Below are 16,151 nucleotides of genomic sequence, written 5' to 3'. Positions count from 1 at the left end.
TTTTTTTTTTTTTTTTTTTTTTTTTTTCCGGGGATACGAGCCGGTGACTGGTGGCCGCATTGCCCCGTTATTACGCCTATATGGTAGGCGGCACCAATTTGTTCCCCCTTTCCGGTCCCTTACCCGATGCCCGACCGGTCGAACCGCGTAGGTGTTAGGCGGTTCGTCCGCGTAGATGTCCTGCGGTTAAACAATCCCCAGGCTGCCAATCCTCCGACCAAGACCCTCGAGGCGATCACCTTGAGGTCACGCTGGCCCATCAATCCCGCGCCCAGTAGGCCCCTGCATGACTTCGCGCTCCATAGTCCTCTCAGCGACAAAGTGGCAGAGAATACGCTGACATCCTCCGTGCCGTTGCTAGAAGCAACTGCACGTCGGAAGCTGGCGTTGTCAGCGTAATACTGGACCTTACGCTTATGCGCAAGATCCAGGATTGTCTGTTCACTAACCACTTGCGCATCGAGGACCATGCACTCACCGTCCTTGCATGCTACCAAATCTGGCTTTCTCATTCCCTCATCGGTGGGGATCTTCGGCTCGCGCGCTACCTGAAAACCCCTTTGCACTAAACCACGTGCAAGATAGTCGACTACAGCGTCGTGCCTTCTTATCCGCCCATCATGGGTGCGGTGGCACTGCTGTAGGACGTGGTTAAGGGTTTCAGGCACCGCGCAGCCAGCCCTGCAGAGCCTGTCCTGTCTTCGGCCCCTAGATGTTCGGGACCTAGTCGGAAGGGCGTTGATCCGCAACTTGCAGGAGTTGACGAAGTCTCGTCCTGACAAGAAGCGGGTCCCCTCCGCGACCCATCTGTGCTGCCCCGGGACCCTCTTCGACTCTTTCAAAGCGCTGCCATCGACACTCCCGTGAAGAGCATTCGCCCAACGGCGCGCTTCCCTCTCGGGAGTGTCGATGACCTCGCCGTGATCCATCAGGCGTTGCTGCGCCTTCTGGATCTCGAGTCGAAGATAGTCCCCTGGCAGCCCAGACGCGGCCTCAGAAGACAAGGACAGTTCCTTCAGGCGGCTAAGCCGAATCCTGGGCATACTCCACCGAAGCGAAGCAATACCCAGGCCTCCCGAACCGATGGCGGAATGGAAATAGGCCTTAGGTGTATCGGCCGGTAAATTGAGCCACTTCCTCACCGCACCACGTACCGCCACGTCACACCGATTGAGTTTCCCCAATCCCACAGACCCCAACGACGCCGCATAAAATAAGCTTGGCAACAGGAATATTCGCAGAGCGAATAGTCGCTGTTGCGGCTTAAGCGGTGCACGGGAGATCTTATCCAAATCAGCGACCAACGAGACTGACGGGTCGGAACGCAGACGACCGTCTGGAGTAAAGGGAATACCCAAATACTGCCAGGCGTCCGTCCGCTTCATCGCCACCAGCTTCTGACCACCGAGGAAGAAGTTGCCTTCATCCACGGTAGTCTTCTTCTGGTGGGGAACCGTTCCGATCGAGATGGTAAAAGACTTACCGACATTAACGGACATGCCGCATGATGCCAGGAAGCCCTCCGTACAGTCAAGCAATCGCTGCAGGCCCGTTGTCGTTGAGGCTGCGAGGATTAGGTCGTCGGCGAAGGCTGCCGACCCGATCCTCACCCCGTCGATATCCGCCCCGATGTCTTGGGGGAGGCTCCTGAGGAGTCTGTCCATCACCATGTTGAATATGCCGGGGGACATCGGGTCTCCTTGCCTCACGCCATGCATCGGATGGATGGCATGGGAGTGCCAACCACCCGACACAATGGTCGTGAGAGCATCAGAGTACACCGACCCGACATACTCAATCATGGGAGCGGGACAGCCCCTCAGCTCGAGCGTCTGTAATATCGCGGGGTGAGAAACGGTGTCGAAAGCCTTCGCGACATCAACCGATGCAACAAAAAGCGGCTTATGGCGCGCATGGGAGTGGCGCAGCAGCAAGTCCAGCAAAAACACGTTGTCCGCACATCCGTCTGTCCTACGGAACGCTCTCTGCCTCCCATCCAATCCGATCAATCGACCCATCCGCCTAGCCAGGACCTTGTGGAATCCTCGCACAAGGGTCGAGGCGACGGTGATGGGTCGAAAATCAGACGGAGAAGAAGGCAGTCCGGTTTTAGGAATGAGCACGGTCCTGGCGTCCCTTAGGTGAATAGGGAGTCTGCGGCACCACATAATGAGGTTATAGATCCTTTGCAAAACCTCAAGGGGGGTTTTACAAAGGAGTCTCGCAGACAAACCGTCAGGACCAGGTGCTGTCTTCCTACCCGGAAGCGCCCTCCGTAGTTCATCCGGATTAACAGGAGACCACAGAGAGGAGATGGTGTCCTCTCGGTTTTCACACGGAGGACAGCTGTCGCGCGCACCTGTCATAAGGGCTTCCCAATAGGGAACCATAACATCTTGAGGGATGCCATGGTCACCTACGGGGCCATCCCTTATGACATCCAAACAGCGCCGGGGGTCCTTACGCCACAGTTCTTGCACTATGCCGTAATTCCTCCGGCGCTGTCTGCGTCGCGAGAGCGGTTCCTCCGGTTGCGCACGGCGGCCTCGACGCACGACTCTCGCTGCATGAGGTACCGGAAAGATATCCGCCAGGTAAGCGGTGAGCCTTTCCAGAATATTCCCGCGATCCTCTCTTCCAACCAGGGCACAGATTTCATCCAGGGTATTAGCCTGGAATCCATCGCACCCTAGTGGTTCAAGGCCGCGGAAATACTCCAGGAAGACCCGATCGCTATCCTGGACCTCCACCGCGAGATCGGGCGCCTCAGCCACCGGCTGCAGTGACTCCTGTTGAATGCGGCCAACGTGCTCCATCACAAGCGCTCGGTAGTCCTTGTGCTTCCGAGCGCCCTTAATGGCATCTAGCGACCTGCCAGGCAGGAACCCAATGAGCGCTTGATTGATGAAGCGCACACCCTTCATGGACAGTTCTGCCTCGCGCCGCGCCAGCAAAGACACCTCCTCAGCACTCCAACGTGCCCTTGCTGGCGCCGCGCGGTTCACATCATCTGACCAATCCGGGTGAGCGGACCTCATGTGAACGCCCCTACCGATCTTGGTAGCGAAGGATCTATCGCAGCCTGGGAATTGGCATGGGAAATCGACCGGCCGGGGAGGGGGATCCCCTGAGCTCGGTCCCGGAAGGGGGGAAATTGTTGGCCTAGGGGCGGCAGAGGCCGCTCCTCTACGTTTAACCATCCGAGGCTGTTTGTTACTGGGAGGGCCAACAAAATTTTCGGCGCGAGAGGGCTGGCAACCCCCAAGCGCCAAGTACGCCTGAACCCCGTTAGCATTACCCGGCGAGAACCTATAGGAGGTGGGGAAGACTTGGACGGGAGAGGCTAATGGACCTAACAAGAGGTCTGTATTGCGCATCACCGTCCCTGCAACTACAACTTAAGAGAGTCATAGTTACTCCCGCCGTTTACCCGCGCTTTTTTGAATTTCTTCACGTTGACATTCAGAGCACTGGGCAGAAATCACATTGCGTCAACACCCGTGGGGGCCATCGCAATGCTTTGTTTTAATTAGACAGTCGGATTCCCCTAGTCCGTGCCAGTTCTGAGCTGAGCGTTGAATGGCGGCCGAAGAGGACGACCGCACCGATGGGAAACGCCACGGAAGCCTCGCAGCAAGGAAGATCCGCGGGAGGCCAAGGCACGGGACCGAGCTCGGATCCCAGCCACGAGAGCCGTTCACCTCGCCCAGGCCCGGCACGTCAGCCAGACCCGCTTCCCGACCAAGCCCGACACGCCCCGCTCCTCAGAGCCAATCCTTATCCCGAAGTTACGGATCCAATTTGCCGACTTCCCTTACCTACATTAATCTATCGACTAGAGGCTCTTTACCTTGGAGACCTGCTGCGGATATGGGTACGAACCGGCGCGACACCTCCACGTGGCCCTCTCCTGGATTTTCAAGGTCCGAGGGGATGATCCGGACACCGCCGCAACTGCGGTGCTCTTCGCGTTCCAAACCCTATCTCCCTGCTAGAGGTTTCCAGGGAACTCGAACGCTTATACAGAAAAGAAAACTCTCCCCGGATCTCCCGACGGCGTCTCCAGGTCATTTTGGGTTACCCCGACGAACACTCTTACGAGGGCCCGAATGGTATGCGGTTCCGCTGCCGGGTTCCGGAATAGAAACCGGATTCCCTTTCGCCCAATGGGTGTTTTTTGTGCATGTATATAATAACAAAATATGCTGCGATTTATATAATAATAAAAAAAATAATAAAATAGCTGCGTTTTTTTTACAAGTGTTTAACGTCTTAGGACACCTCATCTACATAGGATTTCTCTTAGGGCTTAGGATCGACTGACTCGTGTGCAACGGCTGTTCACACGAAACCCTTCTCCACGTCAGTCCTCCAGGGCCTCGCTGGAGTATTTGCTACTACCACCAAGATCTGCGCCGACGGCGGCTCCAGGCAGGCTCACGCCCAGACCCTTCTGCGCACACCGTCGCGACCCTCCTACTCGTCAGAGCTTCATAGAGGACAATAAATTGCCCCGCTTCACACATACCACTGACGGTGGAGTATAGGCGCGACGCTTCAGCGCCATCCATTTTCAGGGCTAGTTGCTTCGGCAGGTGAGTTGTTACACACTCCTTAGCGGATTCCGACTTCCATGGCCACCGTCCTGCTGTCTTAAGCAACCAACGCCTTTCATGGTATCCCATAAGCGTCGACTTAGGCGCCTTAACTCTACGTTTGGTTCATCCCACAGCGCCAGTTCTGCTTACCAAAAATGGCCCACTTGGCACTCTGATCCACATTTTTATCTCTCTATATAATGCCATCGTAATAATAATAATATAATAAAAAAAAAATTTTCTCTCTTGGCTTCATAATTCAAGCAAGCCAAAGTTCTCACCCATTTAAAGTTTGAGAATAGGTTGAGGTCGTTTGTCGTTTCGGCCCCAAGGCCTCTAATCATTCGCTTTACCAGATGAGACTCGCAAACGTCCATTGAAAAGAACGAGCGAGTGCCAGCTATCCTGAGGGAAACTTCGGAGGGAACCAGCTACTAGATGGTTCGATTAGTCTTTCGCCCCTATACCCAGTTCCGACGATCGATTTGCACGTCAGAATCGCTACGGACCTCCATCAGGGTTTCCCCTGACTTCGTCCTGACCAGGCATAGTTCACCATCTTTCGGGTCCCAACGTGTACGCTCTGGGTGCGCCTCTTCTCGCTATGACAACGAGACGCCCCGGGAGTGCGAGGCCGCATCGTGACGCGGCCCATCCTCCCTCGGTCGACGCAAAGGTCAACTTTCACTTTCATTATGCCTTTAGGTTTAATCGAGTCCCAATGACTCGCGCACATGTTAGACTCCTTGGTCCGTGTTTCAAGACGGTCCTGAAAGTACCCAAAGCAGTAGCGTCGCTGACCGGTAATGTTGTTCAAAAAGGTTGGCCAGTTCGAGGACACCGCCTGCCAACAGCTGGCTAGGCCCGGAGCCGGCACCAGTCCGTACCATCCGGGTAATTTACTAACCGAGCTTGCGGCGGGCCTGAACGCAAATACATTCGAAAATGGAGCAAGTTGCGGCCCAATACCGTAAATAGTGTACCGTCACGCAGCCGGCCGGGCGATCGAGCGTCTGTCGTGTACGCGCGAAGACGACGCCGACAGTCAACAACTCGTGCCGTAGACCGACACGCAACGGGTCGCGACGTTCTACAAGGGGAGAAGTGCACGACTACGTTGCCGGAACATTTGCCGAAGACGGTGTGCCCTCGCATTGGCATCCACGAAGGGAACCATTCGGGGTATCGCACGCCAACGGAAGCCGAGCCTCGTTATCGATGAATCTCCCCATTCGATCTTTTGGGTTTCTCAGGTTTACCCCTGAACGGTTTCACGTACTCTTGAACTCTCTCTTCAAAGTTCTTTTCAACTTTCCCTCACGGTACTTGTTCGCTATCGGTCTCGTGGTCATATTTAGCCTTAGATGGAGTTTACCACCCACTTAGGGCTGCACTCTCAAGCAACCCGACTCTAAGGAGAGGTCCTCCGAAACGCGTACCGGTCGCTACGGGCCTGGCACCCTCTATGGATAAATGGCCCCATTCAAGATGGACTTGGACGCGGTTGCGACGTTACGGGATAAATTGACCCTCCTGAACACTACATTTCCCAACGGCGGAACTCCGCGGGATTCAGTGCTGGGCTAATTCCTGTTCGCTCGCCGCTACTAAGGAAATCCTGGTTAGTTTCTTTTCCTCCGCTTAGTAATATGCTTAAATTCAGCGGGTAATCTCGCCTACTCTGAGGTCGTCGGAACGTGAAAAAAAATTTTTTCAGAGCTTCCCCCCCCGAAAGCATTTTGCGAAACGTGTACAGAGCAACACAAAAAAAAAAAAAAATAAAAAAAACACAAAAAACCCTTAAAGCAAAAAAAAAAACCGTTTATCGCGCCTCACCAATATATCTTTTATAAATTCGATATCCTCTCCAAATATAGATCTTCGAAACACTCGCAAGACGATTACAATCGGTATAACTTTAACGTCCGTCCGAAAAGTACTTTCGGGGACTAGACGACGATTGATCTCGTGCGGTTTCGCTATTCGATCATTTGAAGAGAACAAAAAGATATATGGGGCGACCGACAAACGGTTTTCCGTAGAACCAGACTCGCGATTGCGTTGACACACACACATCATAGCCACACCATAGAAGAGTTTTAGGACGGTAACCCGGGTGGGGTGTTCTTTACTCAGAATATGTGCAACATCGGATCTATATAGCCATCGATACAATTCGTACACAAATGTGTCGTACGAAGAGAGAGACTTTTTTTCCTCTGGCAACATAACGGTAAGAGACATCCTTCCACACTCATAGGTTCCACTCCCTGGGGCTATGATATATATATACATATAAATTCAAATTCGAAGCAACGGTCACAATTCTACTCTATATTTTTTGCGGGTTATGTGTTCTTTCGTTCAATTTCTTTCATGCGTTCGTTCGATCTCTGTACACAGTCTTCACATAGGACAGACTCGTGTAGTACGCTTTCGTGGGTTAAACCCCATCTCGTTTCATTTCAGGCGACGTCGGGAGCGCGTTGAAAATGTACCAGTGAAATCTCGATAGTTCTACGAATACGAATCGTCCCGAAAAAGATTTTGTCACCGCTTCGAAGCGGTGTTTCAGACGGGCGGACGTATATAAAACATATACGACACACGACACCGCCTTCCACACTCACGCTAGTTCGAACACGATTTCCATCTCTCTCGAAGACTGTTAGACGTACGTAAAATTTCTCAATATTCATAGGACCGCGACAAACGCCGACGAAGCGCCCACCATTCGCTCGTACGTATATAGGCAACAAGTGCCATCAACGCAAGCAGTTTATAAGTACGTAAACGACCCTCAGCCAGGCGTGGTCCAGGAATTGTATCCGTGGACCGCAATGTGCGTTCGAAATGTCGATGTTCATGTGTCCTGCAGTTCACACGTTGACGCGCAATTAGCTGCGTTCTTCATCGACCCACGAGCCAAGTGATCCACCGTTCAGGGTAATTTTTCCCTTTTATTCTCTCATATATATATAATGTGTATTTGCTATCCACCACATTTTTGTGTTATATTTCGGACAAGCCGATACCCGAAGAGCTCCAACCAGCGCGCGAAGGAGATTCGGGAGTCGTCGTACAACGACATAATTGTCCCTTAAAGAACGAGATATTTCCGTCGAAACCATATATATATGTACGAGCAAATCCAAAACCACTGTTTTCTTGCAAGTTCGACGGTCGGAGCGAATAGAACATTGAAAAGCCTTCTATCGAAGAAACACAGAGAGTATATCACCTCCAAAAACGACGGGGATATGGATATTCAAACTGGACAATTATCAACCCGATACTGGATTCGAAAAGTTTCTCTCTCCTTTCGTCGTTATTTACACCGGACGGACTCACGGCCGGCTCTAGCTGGGTGTCATATATATATACGTCCCACGCTCATGCTGCCACTAGCGCGCAACAGAGTAGGGTGTCAATGACAACGACACAGCATTGAAACGAGCTACACAAGCCGGTCTCTCTTGATACCAATGTAAACGAGCATTAAGTTATCTTCAGACTGCCCGATATTTTCGTCCTTTGGACTTTCCCAACGATTCCTTTTTTTCTTTTTTTTTTTTACACCACAGCGAAGACTTGAGGAAGCGTGATTAGCACGCTCGCATCCCTCCCTGTCCTACTACAACTGTGTGTGTGTGTGTGTAAAGAAAGAAAAAAGAATACATTGGCTTTCTCTCTATCGAGAAGATGGCCTACGCAACGCAGATCAAAGGCCTAATACGTGTAATATAATACGCGTCTGGCCGTGTATAAATCACGCACGAATGATCTGGTCGGGCCCAACTCTTCTCGTACGCTTATTTTTCCGTGTTGAGGCACTATCATAAAATCACACAAACCCCAACACGTGTGTGTCTTGGAAGGAAGATGGCCTACGCAACGCAGATCAAAGGCCTAATACGTGTAGTACACACGTCTGCCGTGTAAATCACGCACGAATGATCTGGTCGGGCCCAACTCTTCTCCACCACACCACATCCCAACTTTGTACATTTTTAGATATTTTTGTGCGTTGGGGCACCTTCATAATCACAAACCCCAACAACACATATATCTCTCTCTCTTTGAAAGATTTGTTGTGGCCTACGCAACGCAGATCAAAGGCCTAATACGTGTAGTACACACGTCTGGCCGTGTAAATCACGCACGAATGATCTGGCGGGCTCAACAATATCTTTTTTTTTTATATGAATTCTTATCCACAAACTAATCGAATTCATTTTCTCTCCTCCTCTCCTCTCTCTTTGAGATATATTGGAACATTGTAATGATCCTTCCGCAGGTTCACCTACGAAACCTTGTTACGACTTTTACTTCCTCTAAATAATCAAGTTTGGTCATCTTCCCGGCATCATCGGCAATGCCGAAACATTGCCGCGCACCAGTCCGAAGACCTCACTAAATCATTCAATCGGTAGTAGCGACGGCGGTGTGTACAAAGGGCAGGGACGTAATCAACGCGAGCTTATGACTCGCGCTTACTGGGAATTCCTCGTTCATGGGAATAATTGCAAGCCCCAATCCCTAGCACGAAGGAGGTTCAGCGGGTTACCCGGGCCTTTCCGGCCAGGGAACACACGCTGATTCCTTCAGTGTAGCGCGCGTGCGGCCCAGAACATCTAAGGGCATCACAGACTGTTATTGCTCAATCTCGTGCGGCTAGAAGCCGCCTGTCCCTCTAAGAAGATTTGTTTGTACGTTGGTAGTAAAAACCCCACCGGCAGAAGCCGAGAGCCTTCGAGATACCATAATTACGTCTATTTAGCAGGCTAGAGTCTCGTTCGTTATCGGAATTAACCAGACAAATCGCTCCACCAACTAAGAACGGCCATGCACCACCACCCACCGAATCAAGAAAGAGCTATCAATCTGTCAATCCTTCCGGTGTCCGGGCCTGGTGAGGTTTCCCGTGTTGAGTCAAATTAAGCCGCAGGCTCCACTCCTGGTGGTGCCCTTCCGTCAATTCCTTTAAGTTTCAGCTTTGCAACCATACTTCCCCCGGAACCCAAAAGCTTTGGTTTCCCGGAAGCTGCCCGCCGAGTCATCGTAGGAACTTCGGCGGATCGCTAGCTGGCATCGTTTATGGTTAGAACTAGGGCGGTATCTGATCGCCTTCGAACCTCTAACTTTCGTTCTTGATTAATGAAAACATTTTTGGCAAATGCTTTCGCTTCTGTCCGTCTTGCGACGATCCAAGAATTTCACCTCTAACGTCGCAATACGAATGCCCCCATCTGTCCCTATTAATCATTACCTCGGGGTTCCGAAAACCAACAAAATAGAACCGAGGTCCTATTCCATTATTCCATGCACACAGTATTCAGGCGAAGGTAGCCTGCTTTGAGCACTCTAATTTGTTCAAAGTAAACGTACCGGCCCACCTCGACACTCAGTGAAGAGCACCGCGATGGGATATTAGTTGGACCGCCCCGTGAAGAGCAAAGCCCACCGGTAGGACGTACCACATAATGCCAGTTAAACACCGCGAGCGATGAACCGACACTGTGACACACAGATTCAACTACGAGCTTTTTAACCGCAACAACTTTAATATACGCTATTGGAGCTGGAATTACCGCGGCTGCTGGCACCAGACTTGCCCTCCAATGGATCCTCGTTAAAGGATTTAAAGTGTACTCATTCCGATTACGGGGCCTCGGATGAGTCCCGTATCGTTATTTTTCGTCACTACCTCCCCGTGCCGGGAGTGGGTAATTTGCGCGCCTGCTGCCTTCCTTGGATGTGGTAGCCGTTTCTCAGGCTCCCTCTCCGGAATCGAACCCTGATTCCCCGTTACCCGTTACAACCATGGTAGGCGCAGAACCTACCATCGACAGTTGATAAGGCAGACATTTGAAAGATGCGTCGCCGGTGCTATAAGACCATGCGATCAGCACAAAGTTATTCAGAGTCACCAAAGCAAACGATGGACGAGTGTAAACACCCGCCACCGATTGGTTTTGATCTAATAAAAGCGTTCCTACCATCTCTGGTCGGAACTCTGTTTTGCATGTATTAGCTCTAGAATTACCACAGTTATCCAAGTAAATTTTAGTACGATCTAAGAAACCATAACTGATTTAATGAGCCATTCGCGGTTTCACCTTAATACGGCATGTACTGAGACATGCATGGCTTAATCTTTGAGACAAGCATATGACTACTGGCAGGATCAACCAGGGAACTATACAATATGTATATATAAAATGGACAAAATTTAAATCCTTTTCCATCGTCGCCTGTTTCATATATATATGTCAGGTCGACACACCATTTTTCTCTTTCAAATATGTACAAGTTTTGCCACATTCCGCGCTTGTAACATATCTTCTTTAACGCTCAATTTCTTTCATTTTTCTACCATACAGATATTTTACCGTACGCCCAAAAACGTACGTATTATATTTTTGTTCTATCATAAAATCACATTTTTCTACGTACGCCAGCTTCGTACGTTTCTATCTTTGCCTTCATAAAATCACAAGATAATTTTATCTTCAAGAGTCTCGCTATTAACATCTTGTAAGATAAATGTACGTCCCAGCTAAAACGTACAAATACTTCAAGTTAAGTAATAATATATCATCGCTATTGACAAATTTTTAAGATCCAAGACACAGTTCTCTCTATATGTTTTAATATTTTTTATGTACTCAAATATATTCAAAGGAAAAAGTACATGGGTGATGCCATAGTCGTGGAAGCGCGTACGCTCACGCTGATCTTCTGACCGCCGGAAGCACGAAACCTCTGATCTGGGCAAAATCGGCAAGCCGAGGAAGAACGGACAGGACACATGCTGGACTGGCGAGAAAGCGTGTTCTTCCGCTCGCGCTAGGCATTTCGATTTCTGACACCTCTTGATTTAAAAAATCAGTTTTTTGATAGTTTTCTCTCTCCACTGGGCTATTTCATTTTAGCCACAGTTTTCAATTGGTACGATTTGCTTCCAAATCTTACAGATGCATTTTAAAAAATTTTTCCATCGCTCGGACAGAAGAGTCGATTGCTCAGTGAGTACGAGTATACATACAAAGTGCATACGGGTAACCAACCCCGTAGGGCTTGCCACATATGGGCCATTCGGTCAAAGACACCGACCCGTGGCCACGCTGTGTGGAGAAAAGTCCGTAACGTAAACGGCACGAAACAGTCAGGACCGAAGCCCCGAAGGAGCTCTGAGACAGCTTCTCGACCGAGATCGTAGAATTGGCCCAAAACCCGCTCTGCTCCGTCCGCCTCGCACGGACCGTGTATCTCTTATAGATACCGAACGGCCGGCAAGGACGCCGGCGCCGCCGGCCGAATAGCACGCGCGCTTATGAGTGTAAACCGCTGCGGCAACAGACCGCCCGGCCGTGCTGTTGTAACATAGCGCGTGAACGAACGAAAAAAATTTTTATAGTAAACATTAAAATAAATTACACTACCGTAAACTAGACAAAAAATTACACATTTTTTCCCAATATGAAAATTTTCACAAACTTTTTAAAGTCCCATCGCATCGAGTAAACTTTTTTAATAACGCGTCCGCACGATTCTAAATGCTTAATCCATATGTGAAATCGTTCACTGATCACGAATATCGCATTTAAAAAAATTACAAAAATTTATTTTTCAAAATAATCAAAAAAAACCGAAAAATCACAAGAGTAAAGTACCATTATTTTAAACAACATGTCGTTCTAAATGCTTAATCCCTATGTAAAAAAGTTATTTAAGCAAGAATATGTTATTGAAAAAAATTAGAAAAATTTATTTTAGCCGTAAATCGAAAATAATGGGGACACCGGAGCTGTTCGAAGCGCCGAGACGCGCCGCGTACGGCCGAATATTTTCTAAGTCCCAACGTACCGATCAAGAGTAAAGTACCATTTTCCTACATTAGATTTCGTTCTAAATGCTTAATCCCTATGTAAAAACGTTAGTTAAGCAAGAATATCGTATTTTTAAAAAAATCTAATGATAGGATTTTCCAGAAAATTGAAAAAACCGAAAAATGTCAAGAGTAAAGTGCCATTTTCTGACATTAGATTTCGTTCTAAATGCTTAATCCCTATGTAGAAACGTTAGTTAAGCAAGAATATCGTATTTTTAAAAAAATCTAATGATAGGATTTTTCAGAAAATTGAAAAAACCGTAAAATGTCAAGAGTAAAGTGCCATTATTTTAAACAATGTATCGTTCTAAATGCTTAATCCCTATGTAAAAAAGTTATTTAAGCAAGAATATGTTATTGAAAAAAATTAGAAAAATTTATTTTAGCCGTAAATCGAAAATAATGGGGACACCGGAGCTGTTCGAAGCGCCGAGACGCGCCGCGTACGGCCGAATATTTTCTAAGTCCCAACGTACCGATCAAGAGTAAAGTACCATTTTCCTACATTAGATTTCGTTCTAAATGCTTAATCCCTATGTAAAAACGTTAGTTAAGCAAGAATATCGTATTTTTAAAAAAATCTAATGATAGGATTTTCCAGAAAATTGAAAAAACCGAAAAATGTCAAGAGTAAAGTGCCATTTTCTGACATTAGATTTCGTTCTAAATGCTTAATCCCTATGTAGAAACGTTAGTTAAGCAAGAATATCGTATTTTTAAAAAAATCTAATGGTAGGATTTTTCAGAAAATTGAAAAAACCGTAAAATGTCAAGAGTAAAGTGCCCTTATTTTAAACATTATATCGTTCTAAATGCTTAATCCCTATGTAAAAAAGTTATCTAAGCAAGAATATGTTATTGAATAAAATGAGAAAAATTTATTTTAGCCGTAAATCGAAAATAATGGGTCGAGCGAATCGGTCGATTGCGCCGAGACGCGCTATGATGCAACAGACGAGCGATTGGAACGCCCGAATATTTTCAAAGTCCCAACGTACCGGTCAAGAGTAAAGTACCATTTTCCTACATTAGATTTCGTTCTAAATGCTTAATCCCTATGTAAAAACGTTAGTTAAGCAAGAATATCGTATTTTAAAAAAAATCTAATGATAGGATTTTCCAGAAAATTGAAAAAACCGAAAAATGTCAAGAGTAAAGTGCCATTTTCTGACATTAGATTTCGTTCTAAATGCTTAATCCCTATGTAGAAACGTTAGTTAAGCAAGATTATCGTATTTTTAAAAAAATCTAATGATAGGATTTTTCAGAAAATTGAAAAAACCGTAAAATGTCAAGAGTAAAGTGCCCTTATTTTAAACATTATATCGTTCTAAATGCTTAATCCCTATGTAAAAAAGTTATCTAAGCAAGAATATGTTATTGAATAAAATGAGAAAAATTTATTTTAGCCGTAAATCGAAAATAATGGGTCGAGCGAATCGGTCGATTGCGCCGAGACGCGCTATGATGCAACAGACGAGCGATTGGAACGCCCGAATATTTTCAAAGTCCCAACGTACCGGTCAAGAGTAAAGTACCATTTTCCTACATTAGATTTCGTTCTAAATGCTTAATCCCTATGTAAAAACGTTAGTTAAGCAAGAATATCGTATTTTAAAAAAAATCTAATGATAGGATTTTCCAGAAAATTGAAAAAACCGAAAAATGTCAAGAGTAAAGTGCCATTTTCTGACATTAGATTTCGTTCTAAATGCTTAATCCCTATGTAGAAACGTTAGTTAAGCAAGAATATCGTATTTTTAAAAAAATCTAATGGTAGGATTTTTCAGAAAATTGAAAAAACCGTAAAATGTCAAGAGTAAAGTGCCCTTATTTTAAACATTATATCGTTCTAAATGCTTAATCCCTATGTAAAAAAGTTATCTAAGCAAGAATATGTTATTGAATAAAATGAGAAAAATTTATTTTAGCCGTAAATCGAAAATAATGGGTCGAGCGAATCGGTCGATTGCGCCGAGACGCGCTATGATGCAACAGACGAGCGATTGGAACGCCCGAATATTTTCAAAGTCCCAACGTACCGGTCAAGAGTAAAGTACCATTTTCCTATATTAGATTTCGTTCTAAATGCTTAATCCCTATGTAAAAACGTTAGTTAAGCAAGAATATCGTATTTTAAAAAAAATCTAATGATAGGATTTTCCAGAAAATTGAAAAAACCGAAAAATGTCAAGAGTAAAGTGCCATTTTCTGACATTAGATTTCGTTCTAAATGCTTAATCCCTATGTAGAAACGTTAGTTATGCAAGATTATCGTATTTTTAAAAAAATCTAATGATAGGATTTTTCAGAAAATTGAAAAAACCGTAAAATGTCAAGAGTAAAGTGCCCTTATTTTAAACATTATATCGTTCTAAATGCTTAATCCCTATGTAAAAAAGTTATCTAAGCAAGAATATGTTATTGAATAAAATGAGAAAAATTTATTTTAGCCGTAAATCGAAAATATTGGGTCGAGCGAATCGGTCGATTGCGCCGAGACGCGCTATGATGCAACAGACGAGCGATTGGAACGCCCGAATATTTTCAAAGTCCCAACGTACCGGTCAAGAGTAAAGTACCATTTTCCTACATTAGATTTCGTTCTAAATGCTTAATCCCTATGTAAAAACGTTAGTTAAGCAAGAATATCGTATTTTTAAAAAAATCTAATGATAGGATTTTCCAGAAAATTGAAAAAACCGAAAAATGTCAAGAGTAAAGTGCCATTTTCTGACATTAGATTTCGTTCTAAATGCTTAATCCCTATGTAGAAACGTTAGTTAAGCAAGAATATCGTATTTTTAAAAAAATCTAATGGTAGGATTTTTCAGAAAATTGAAAAAACCGTAAAATGTCAAGAGTAAAGTGCCCTTATTTTAAACATTATATCGGTCTAAATGCTTAATCCCTATGTAAAAAAGTTATCTAAGCAAGAATATGTTATTGAATAAAATGAGAAAAATTTATTTTAGCCGTAAATCGAAAATAATGGGTCGAGCGAATCGGTCGATTGCGCCGAGACGCGCTATGATGCAACAGACGAGCGATTGGAACGCCCGAATATTTTCAAAGTCCCAACGTACCGATCAAGAGTAAAGTACCATTTTCCTACATTAGATTTCGTTCTAAATGCTTAATCCCTTTGTAAAAACGTTAGTTAAGCAAGAATATCGTATTTTTAAAAAAATCTAATGATAGGATTTTCCAGAAAATTGAAAAAACCGAAAAATGTCAAGAGTAAAGTGCCATTTTCTGACATTAGATTTCGTTCTAAATGCTTAATCCCTATGTAGAAACGTTAGTTAAGCAAGAATATCGTATTTTTAAAAAAATCTAATGATAGGATTTTTCAGAAAATTGAAAAAACCGTAAAATGTCAAGAGTAAAGTGCCATTATTTTAAACAATGTATCGTTCTAAATGCTTAATCCCTATGTAAAAAAGTTATTTAAGCAAGAATATGTTATTGAAAAAAATTAGAAAAATTTATTTTAGCCGTAAATCGAAAATAATGGGGACACCGGAGCTGTTCGAAGCGCCGAGACGCGCCGCGTACGGCCGAATATTTTCTAAGTCCCAACGTACCGGTCAAGAGTAAAGTACCATTTTCCTACATTAGATTTCGTTCTAAATGCTTAATCCCTATGTAAAAACGTT

General features: G+C 45.7%; 2 non-coding genes and 1 pseudogene across 2 annotated transcripts; all 3 read right to left on the bottom strand.

The window, feature by feature from the left end:
* Positions 1-6,288, bottom strand: part of LOC143263055 (large subunit ribosomal RNA) — a 10,350-nt pseudogene extending 4,062 nt beyond the window's left edge.
* Positions 6,289-7,392: 1,104 nt separating this feature from the next.
* LOC143263049 (5.8S ribosomal RNA) lies at positions 7,393-7,547 on the bottom strand. The gene has a single exon (XR_013036632.1). It is a non-coding gene; the product is annotated as a 5.8S ribosomal RNA (ribosomal RNA).
* Positions 7,548-8,878: 1,331 nt separating this feature from the next.
* LOC143263048 (small subunit ribosomal RNA) lies at positions 8,879-10,796 on the bottom strand. Its single transcript, XR_013036631.1, has one exon. It is a non-coding gene; the product is annotated as a small subunit ribosomal RNA (ribosomal RNA).
* Between the last annotated feature and the right edge of the window lie 5,355 nt (positions 10,797-16,151).

Source organism: Megalopta genalis, unplaced genomic scaffold (assembly GCF_051020955.1).
Source record: "Megalopta genalis isolate 19385.01 unplaced genomic scaffold, iyMegGena1_principal scaffold0300, whole genome shotgun sequence".
Taxonomy (NCBI): domain Eukaryota; kingdom Metazoa; phylum Arthropoda; class Insecta; order Hymenoptera; family Halictidae; genus Megalopta; species Megalopta genalis.
Note: the sequence above shows the minus strand (reverse complement) of the source record. Positions and strands in the feature narration are given on the sequence as shown.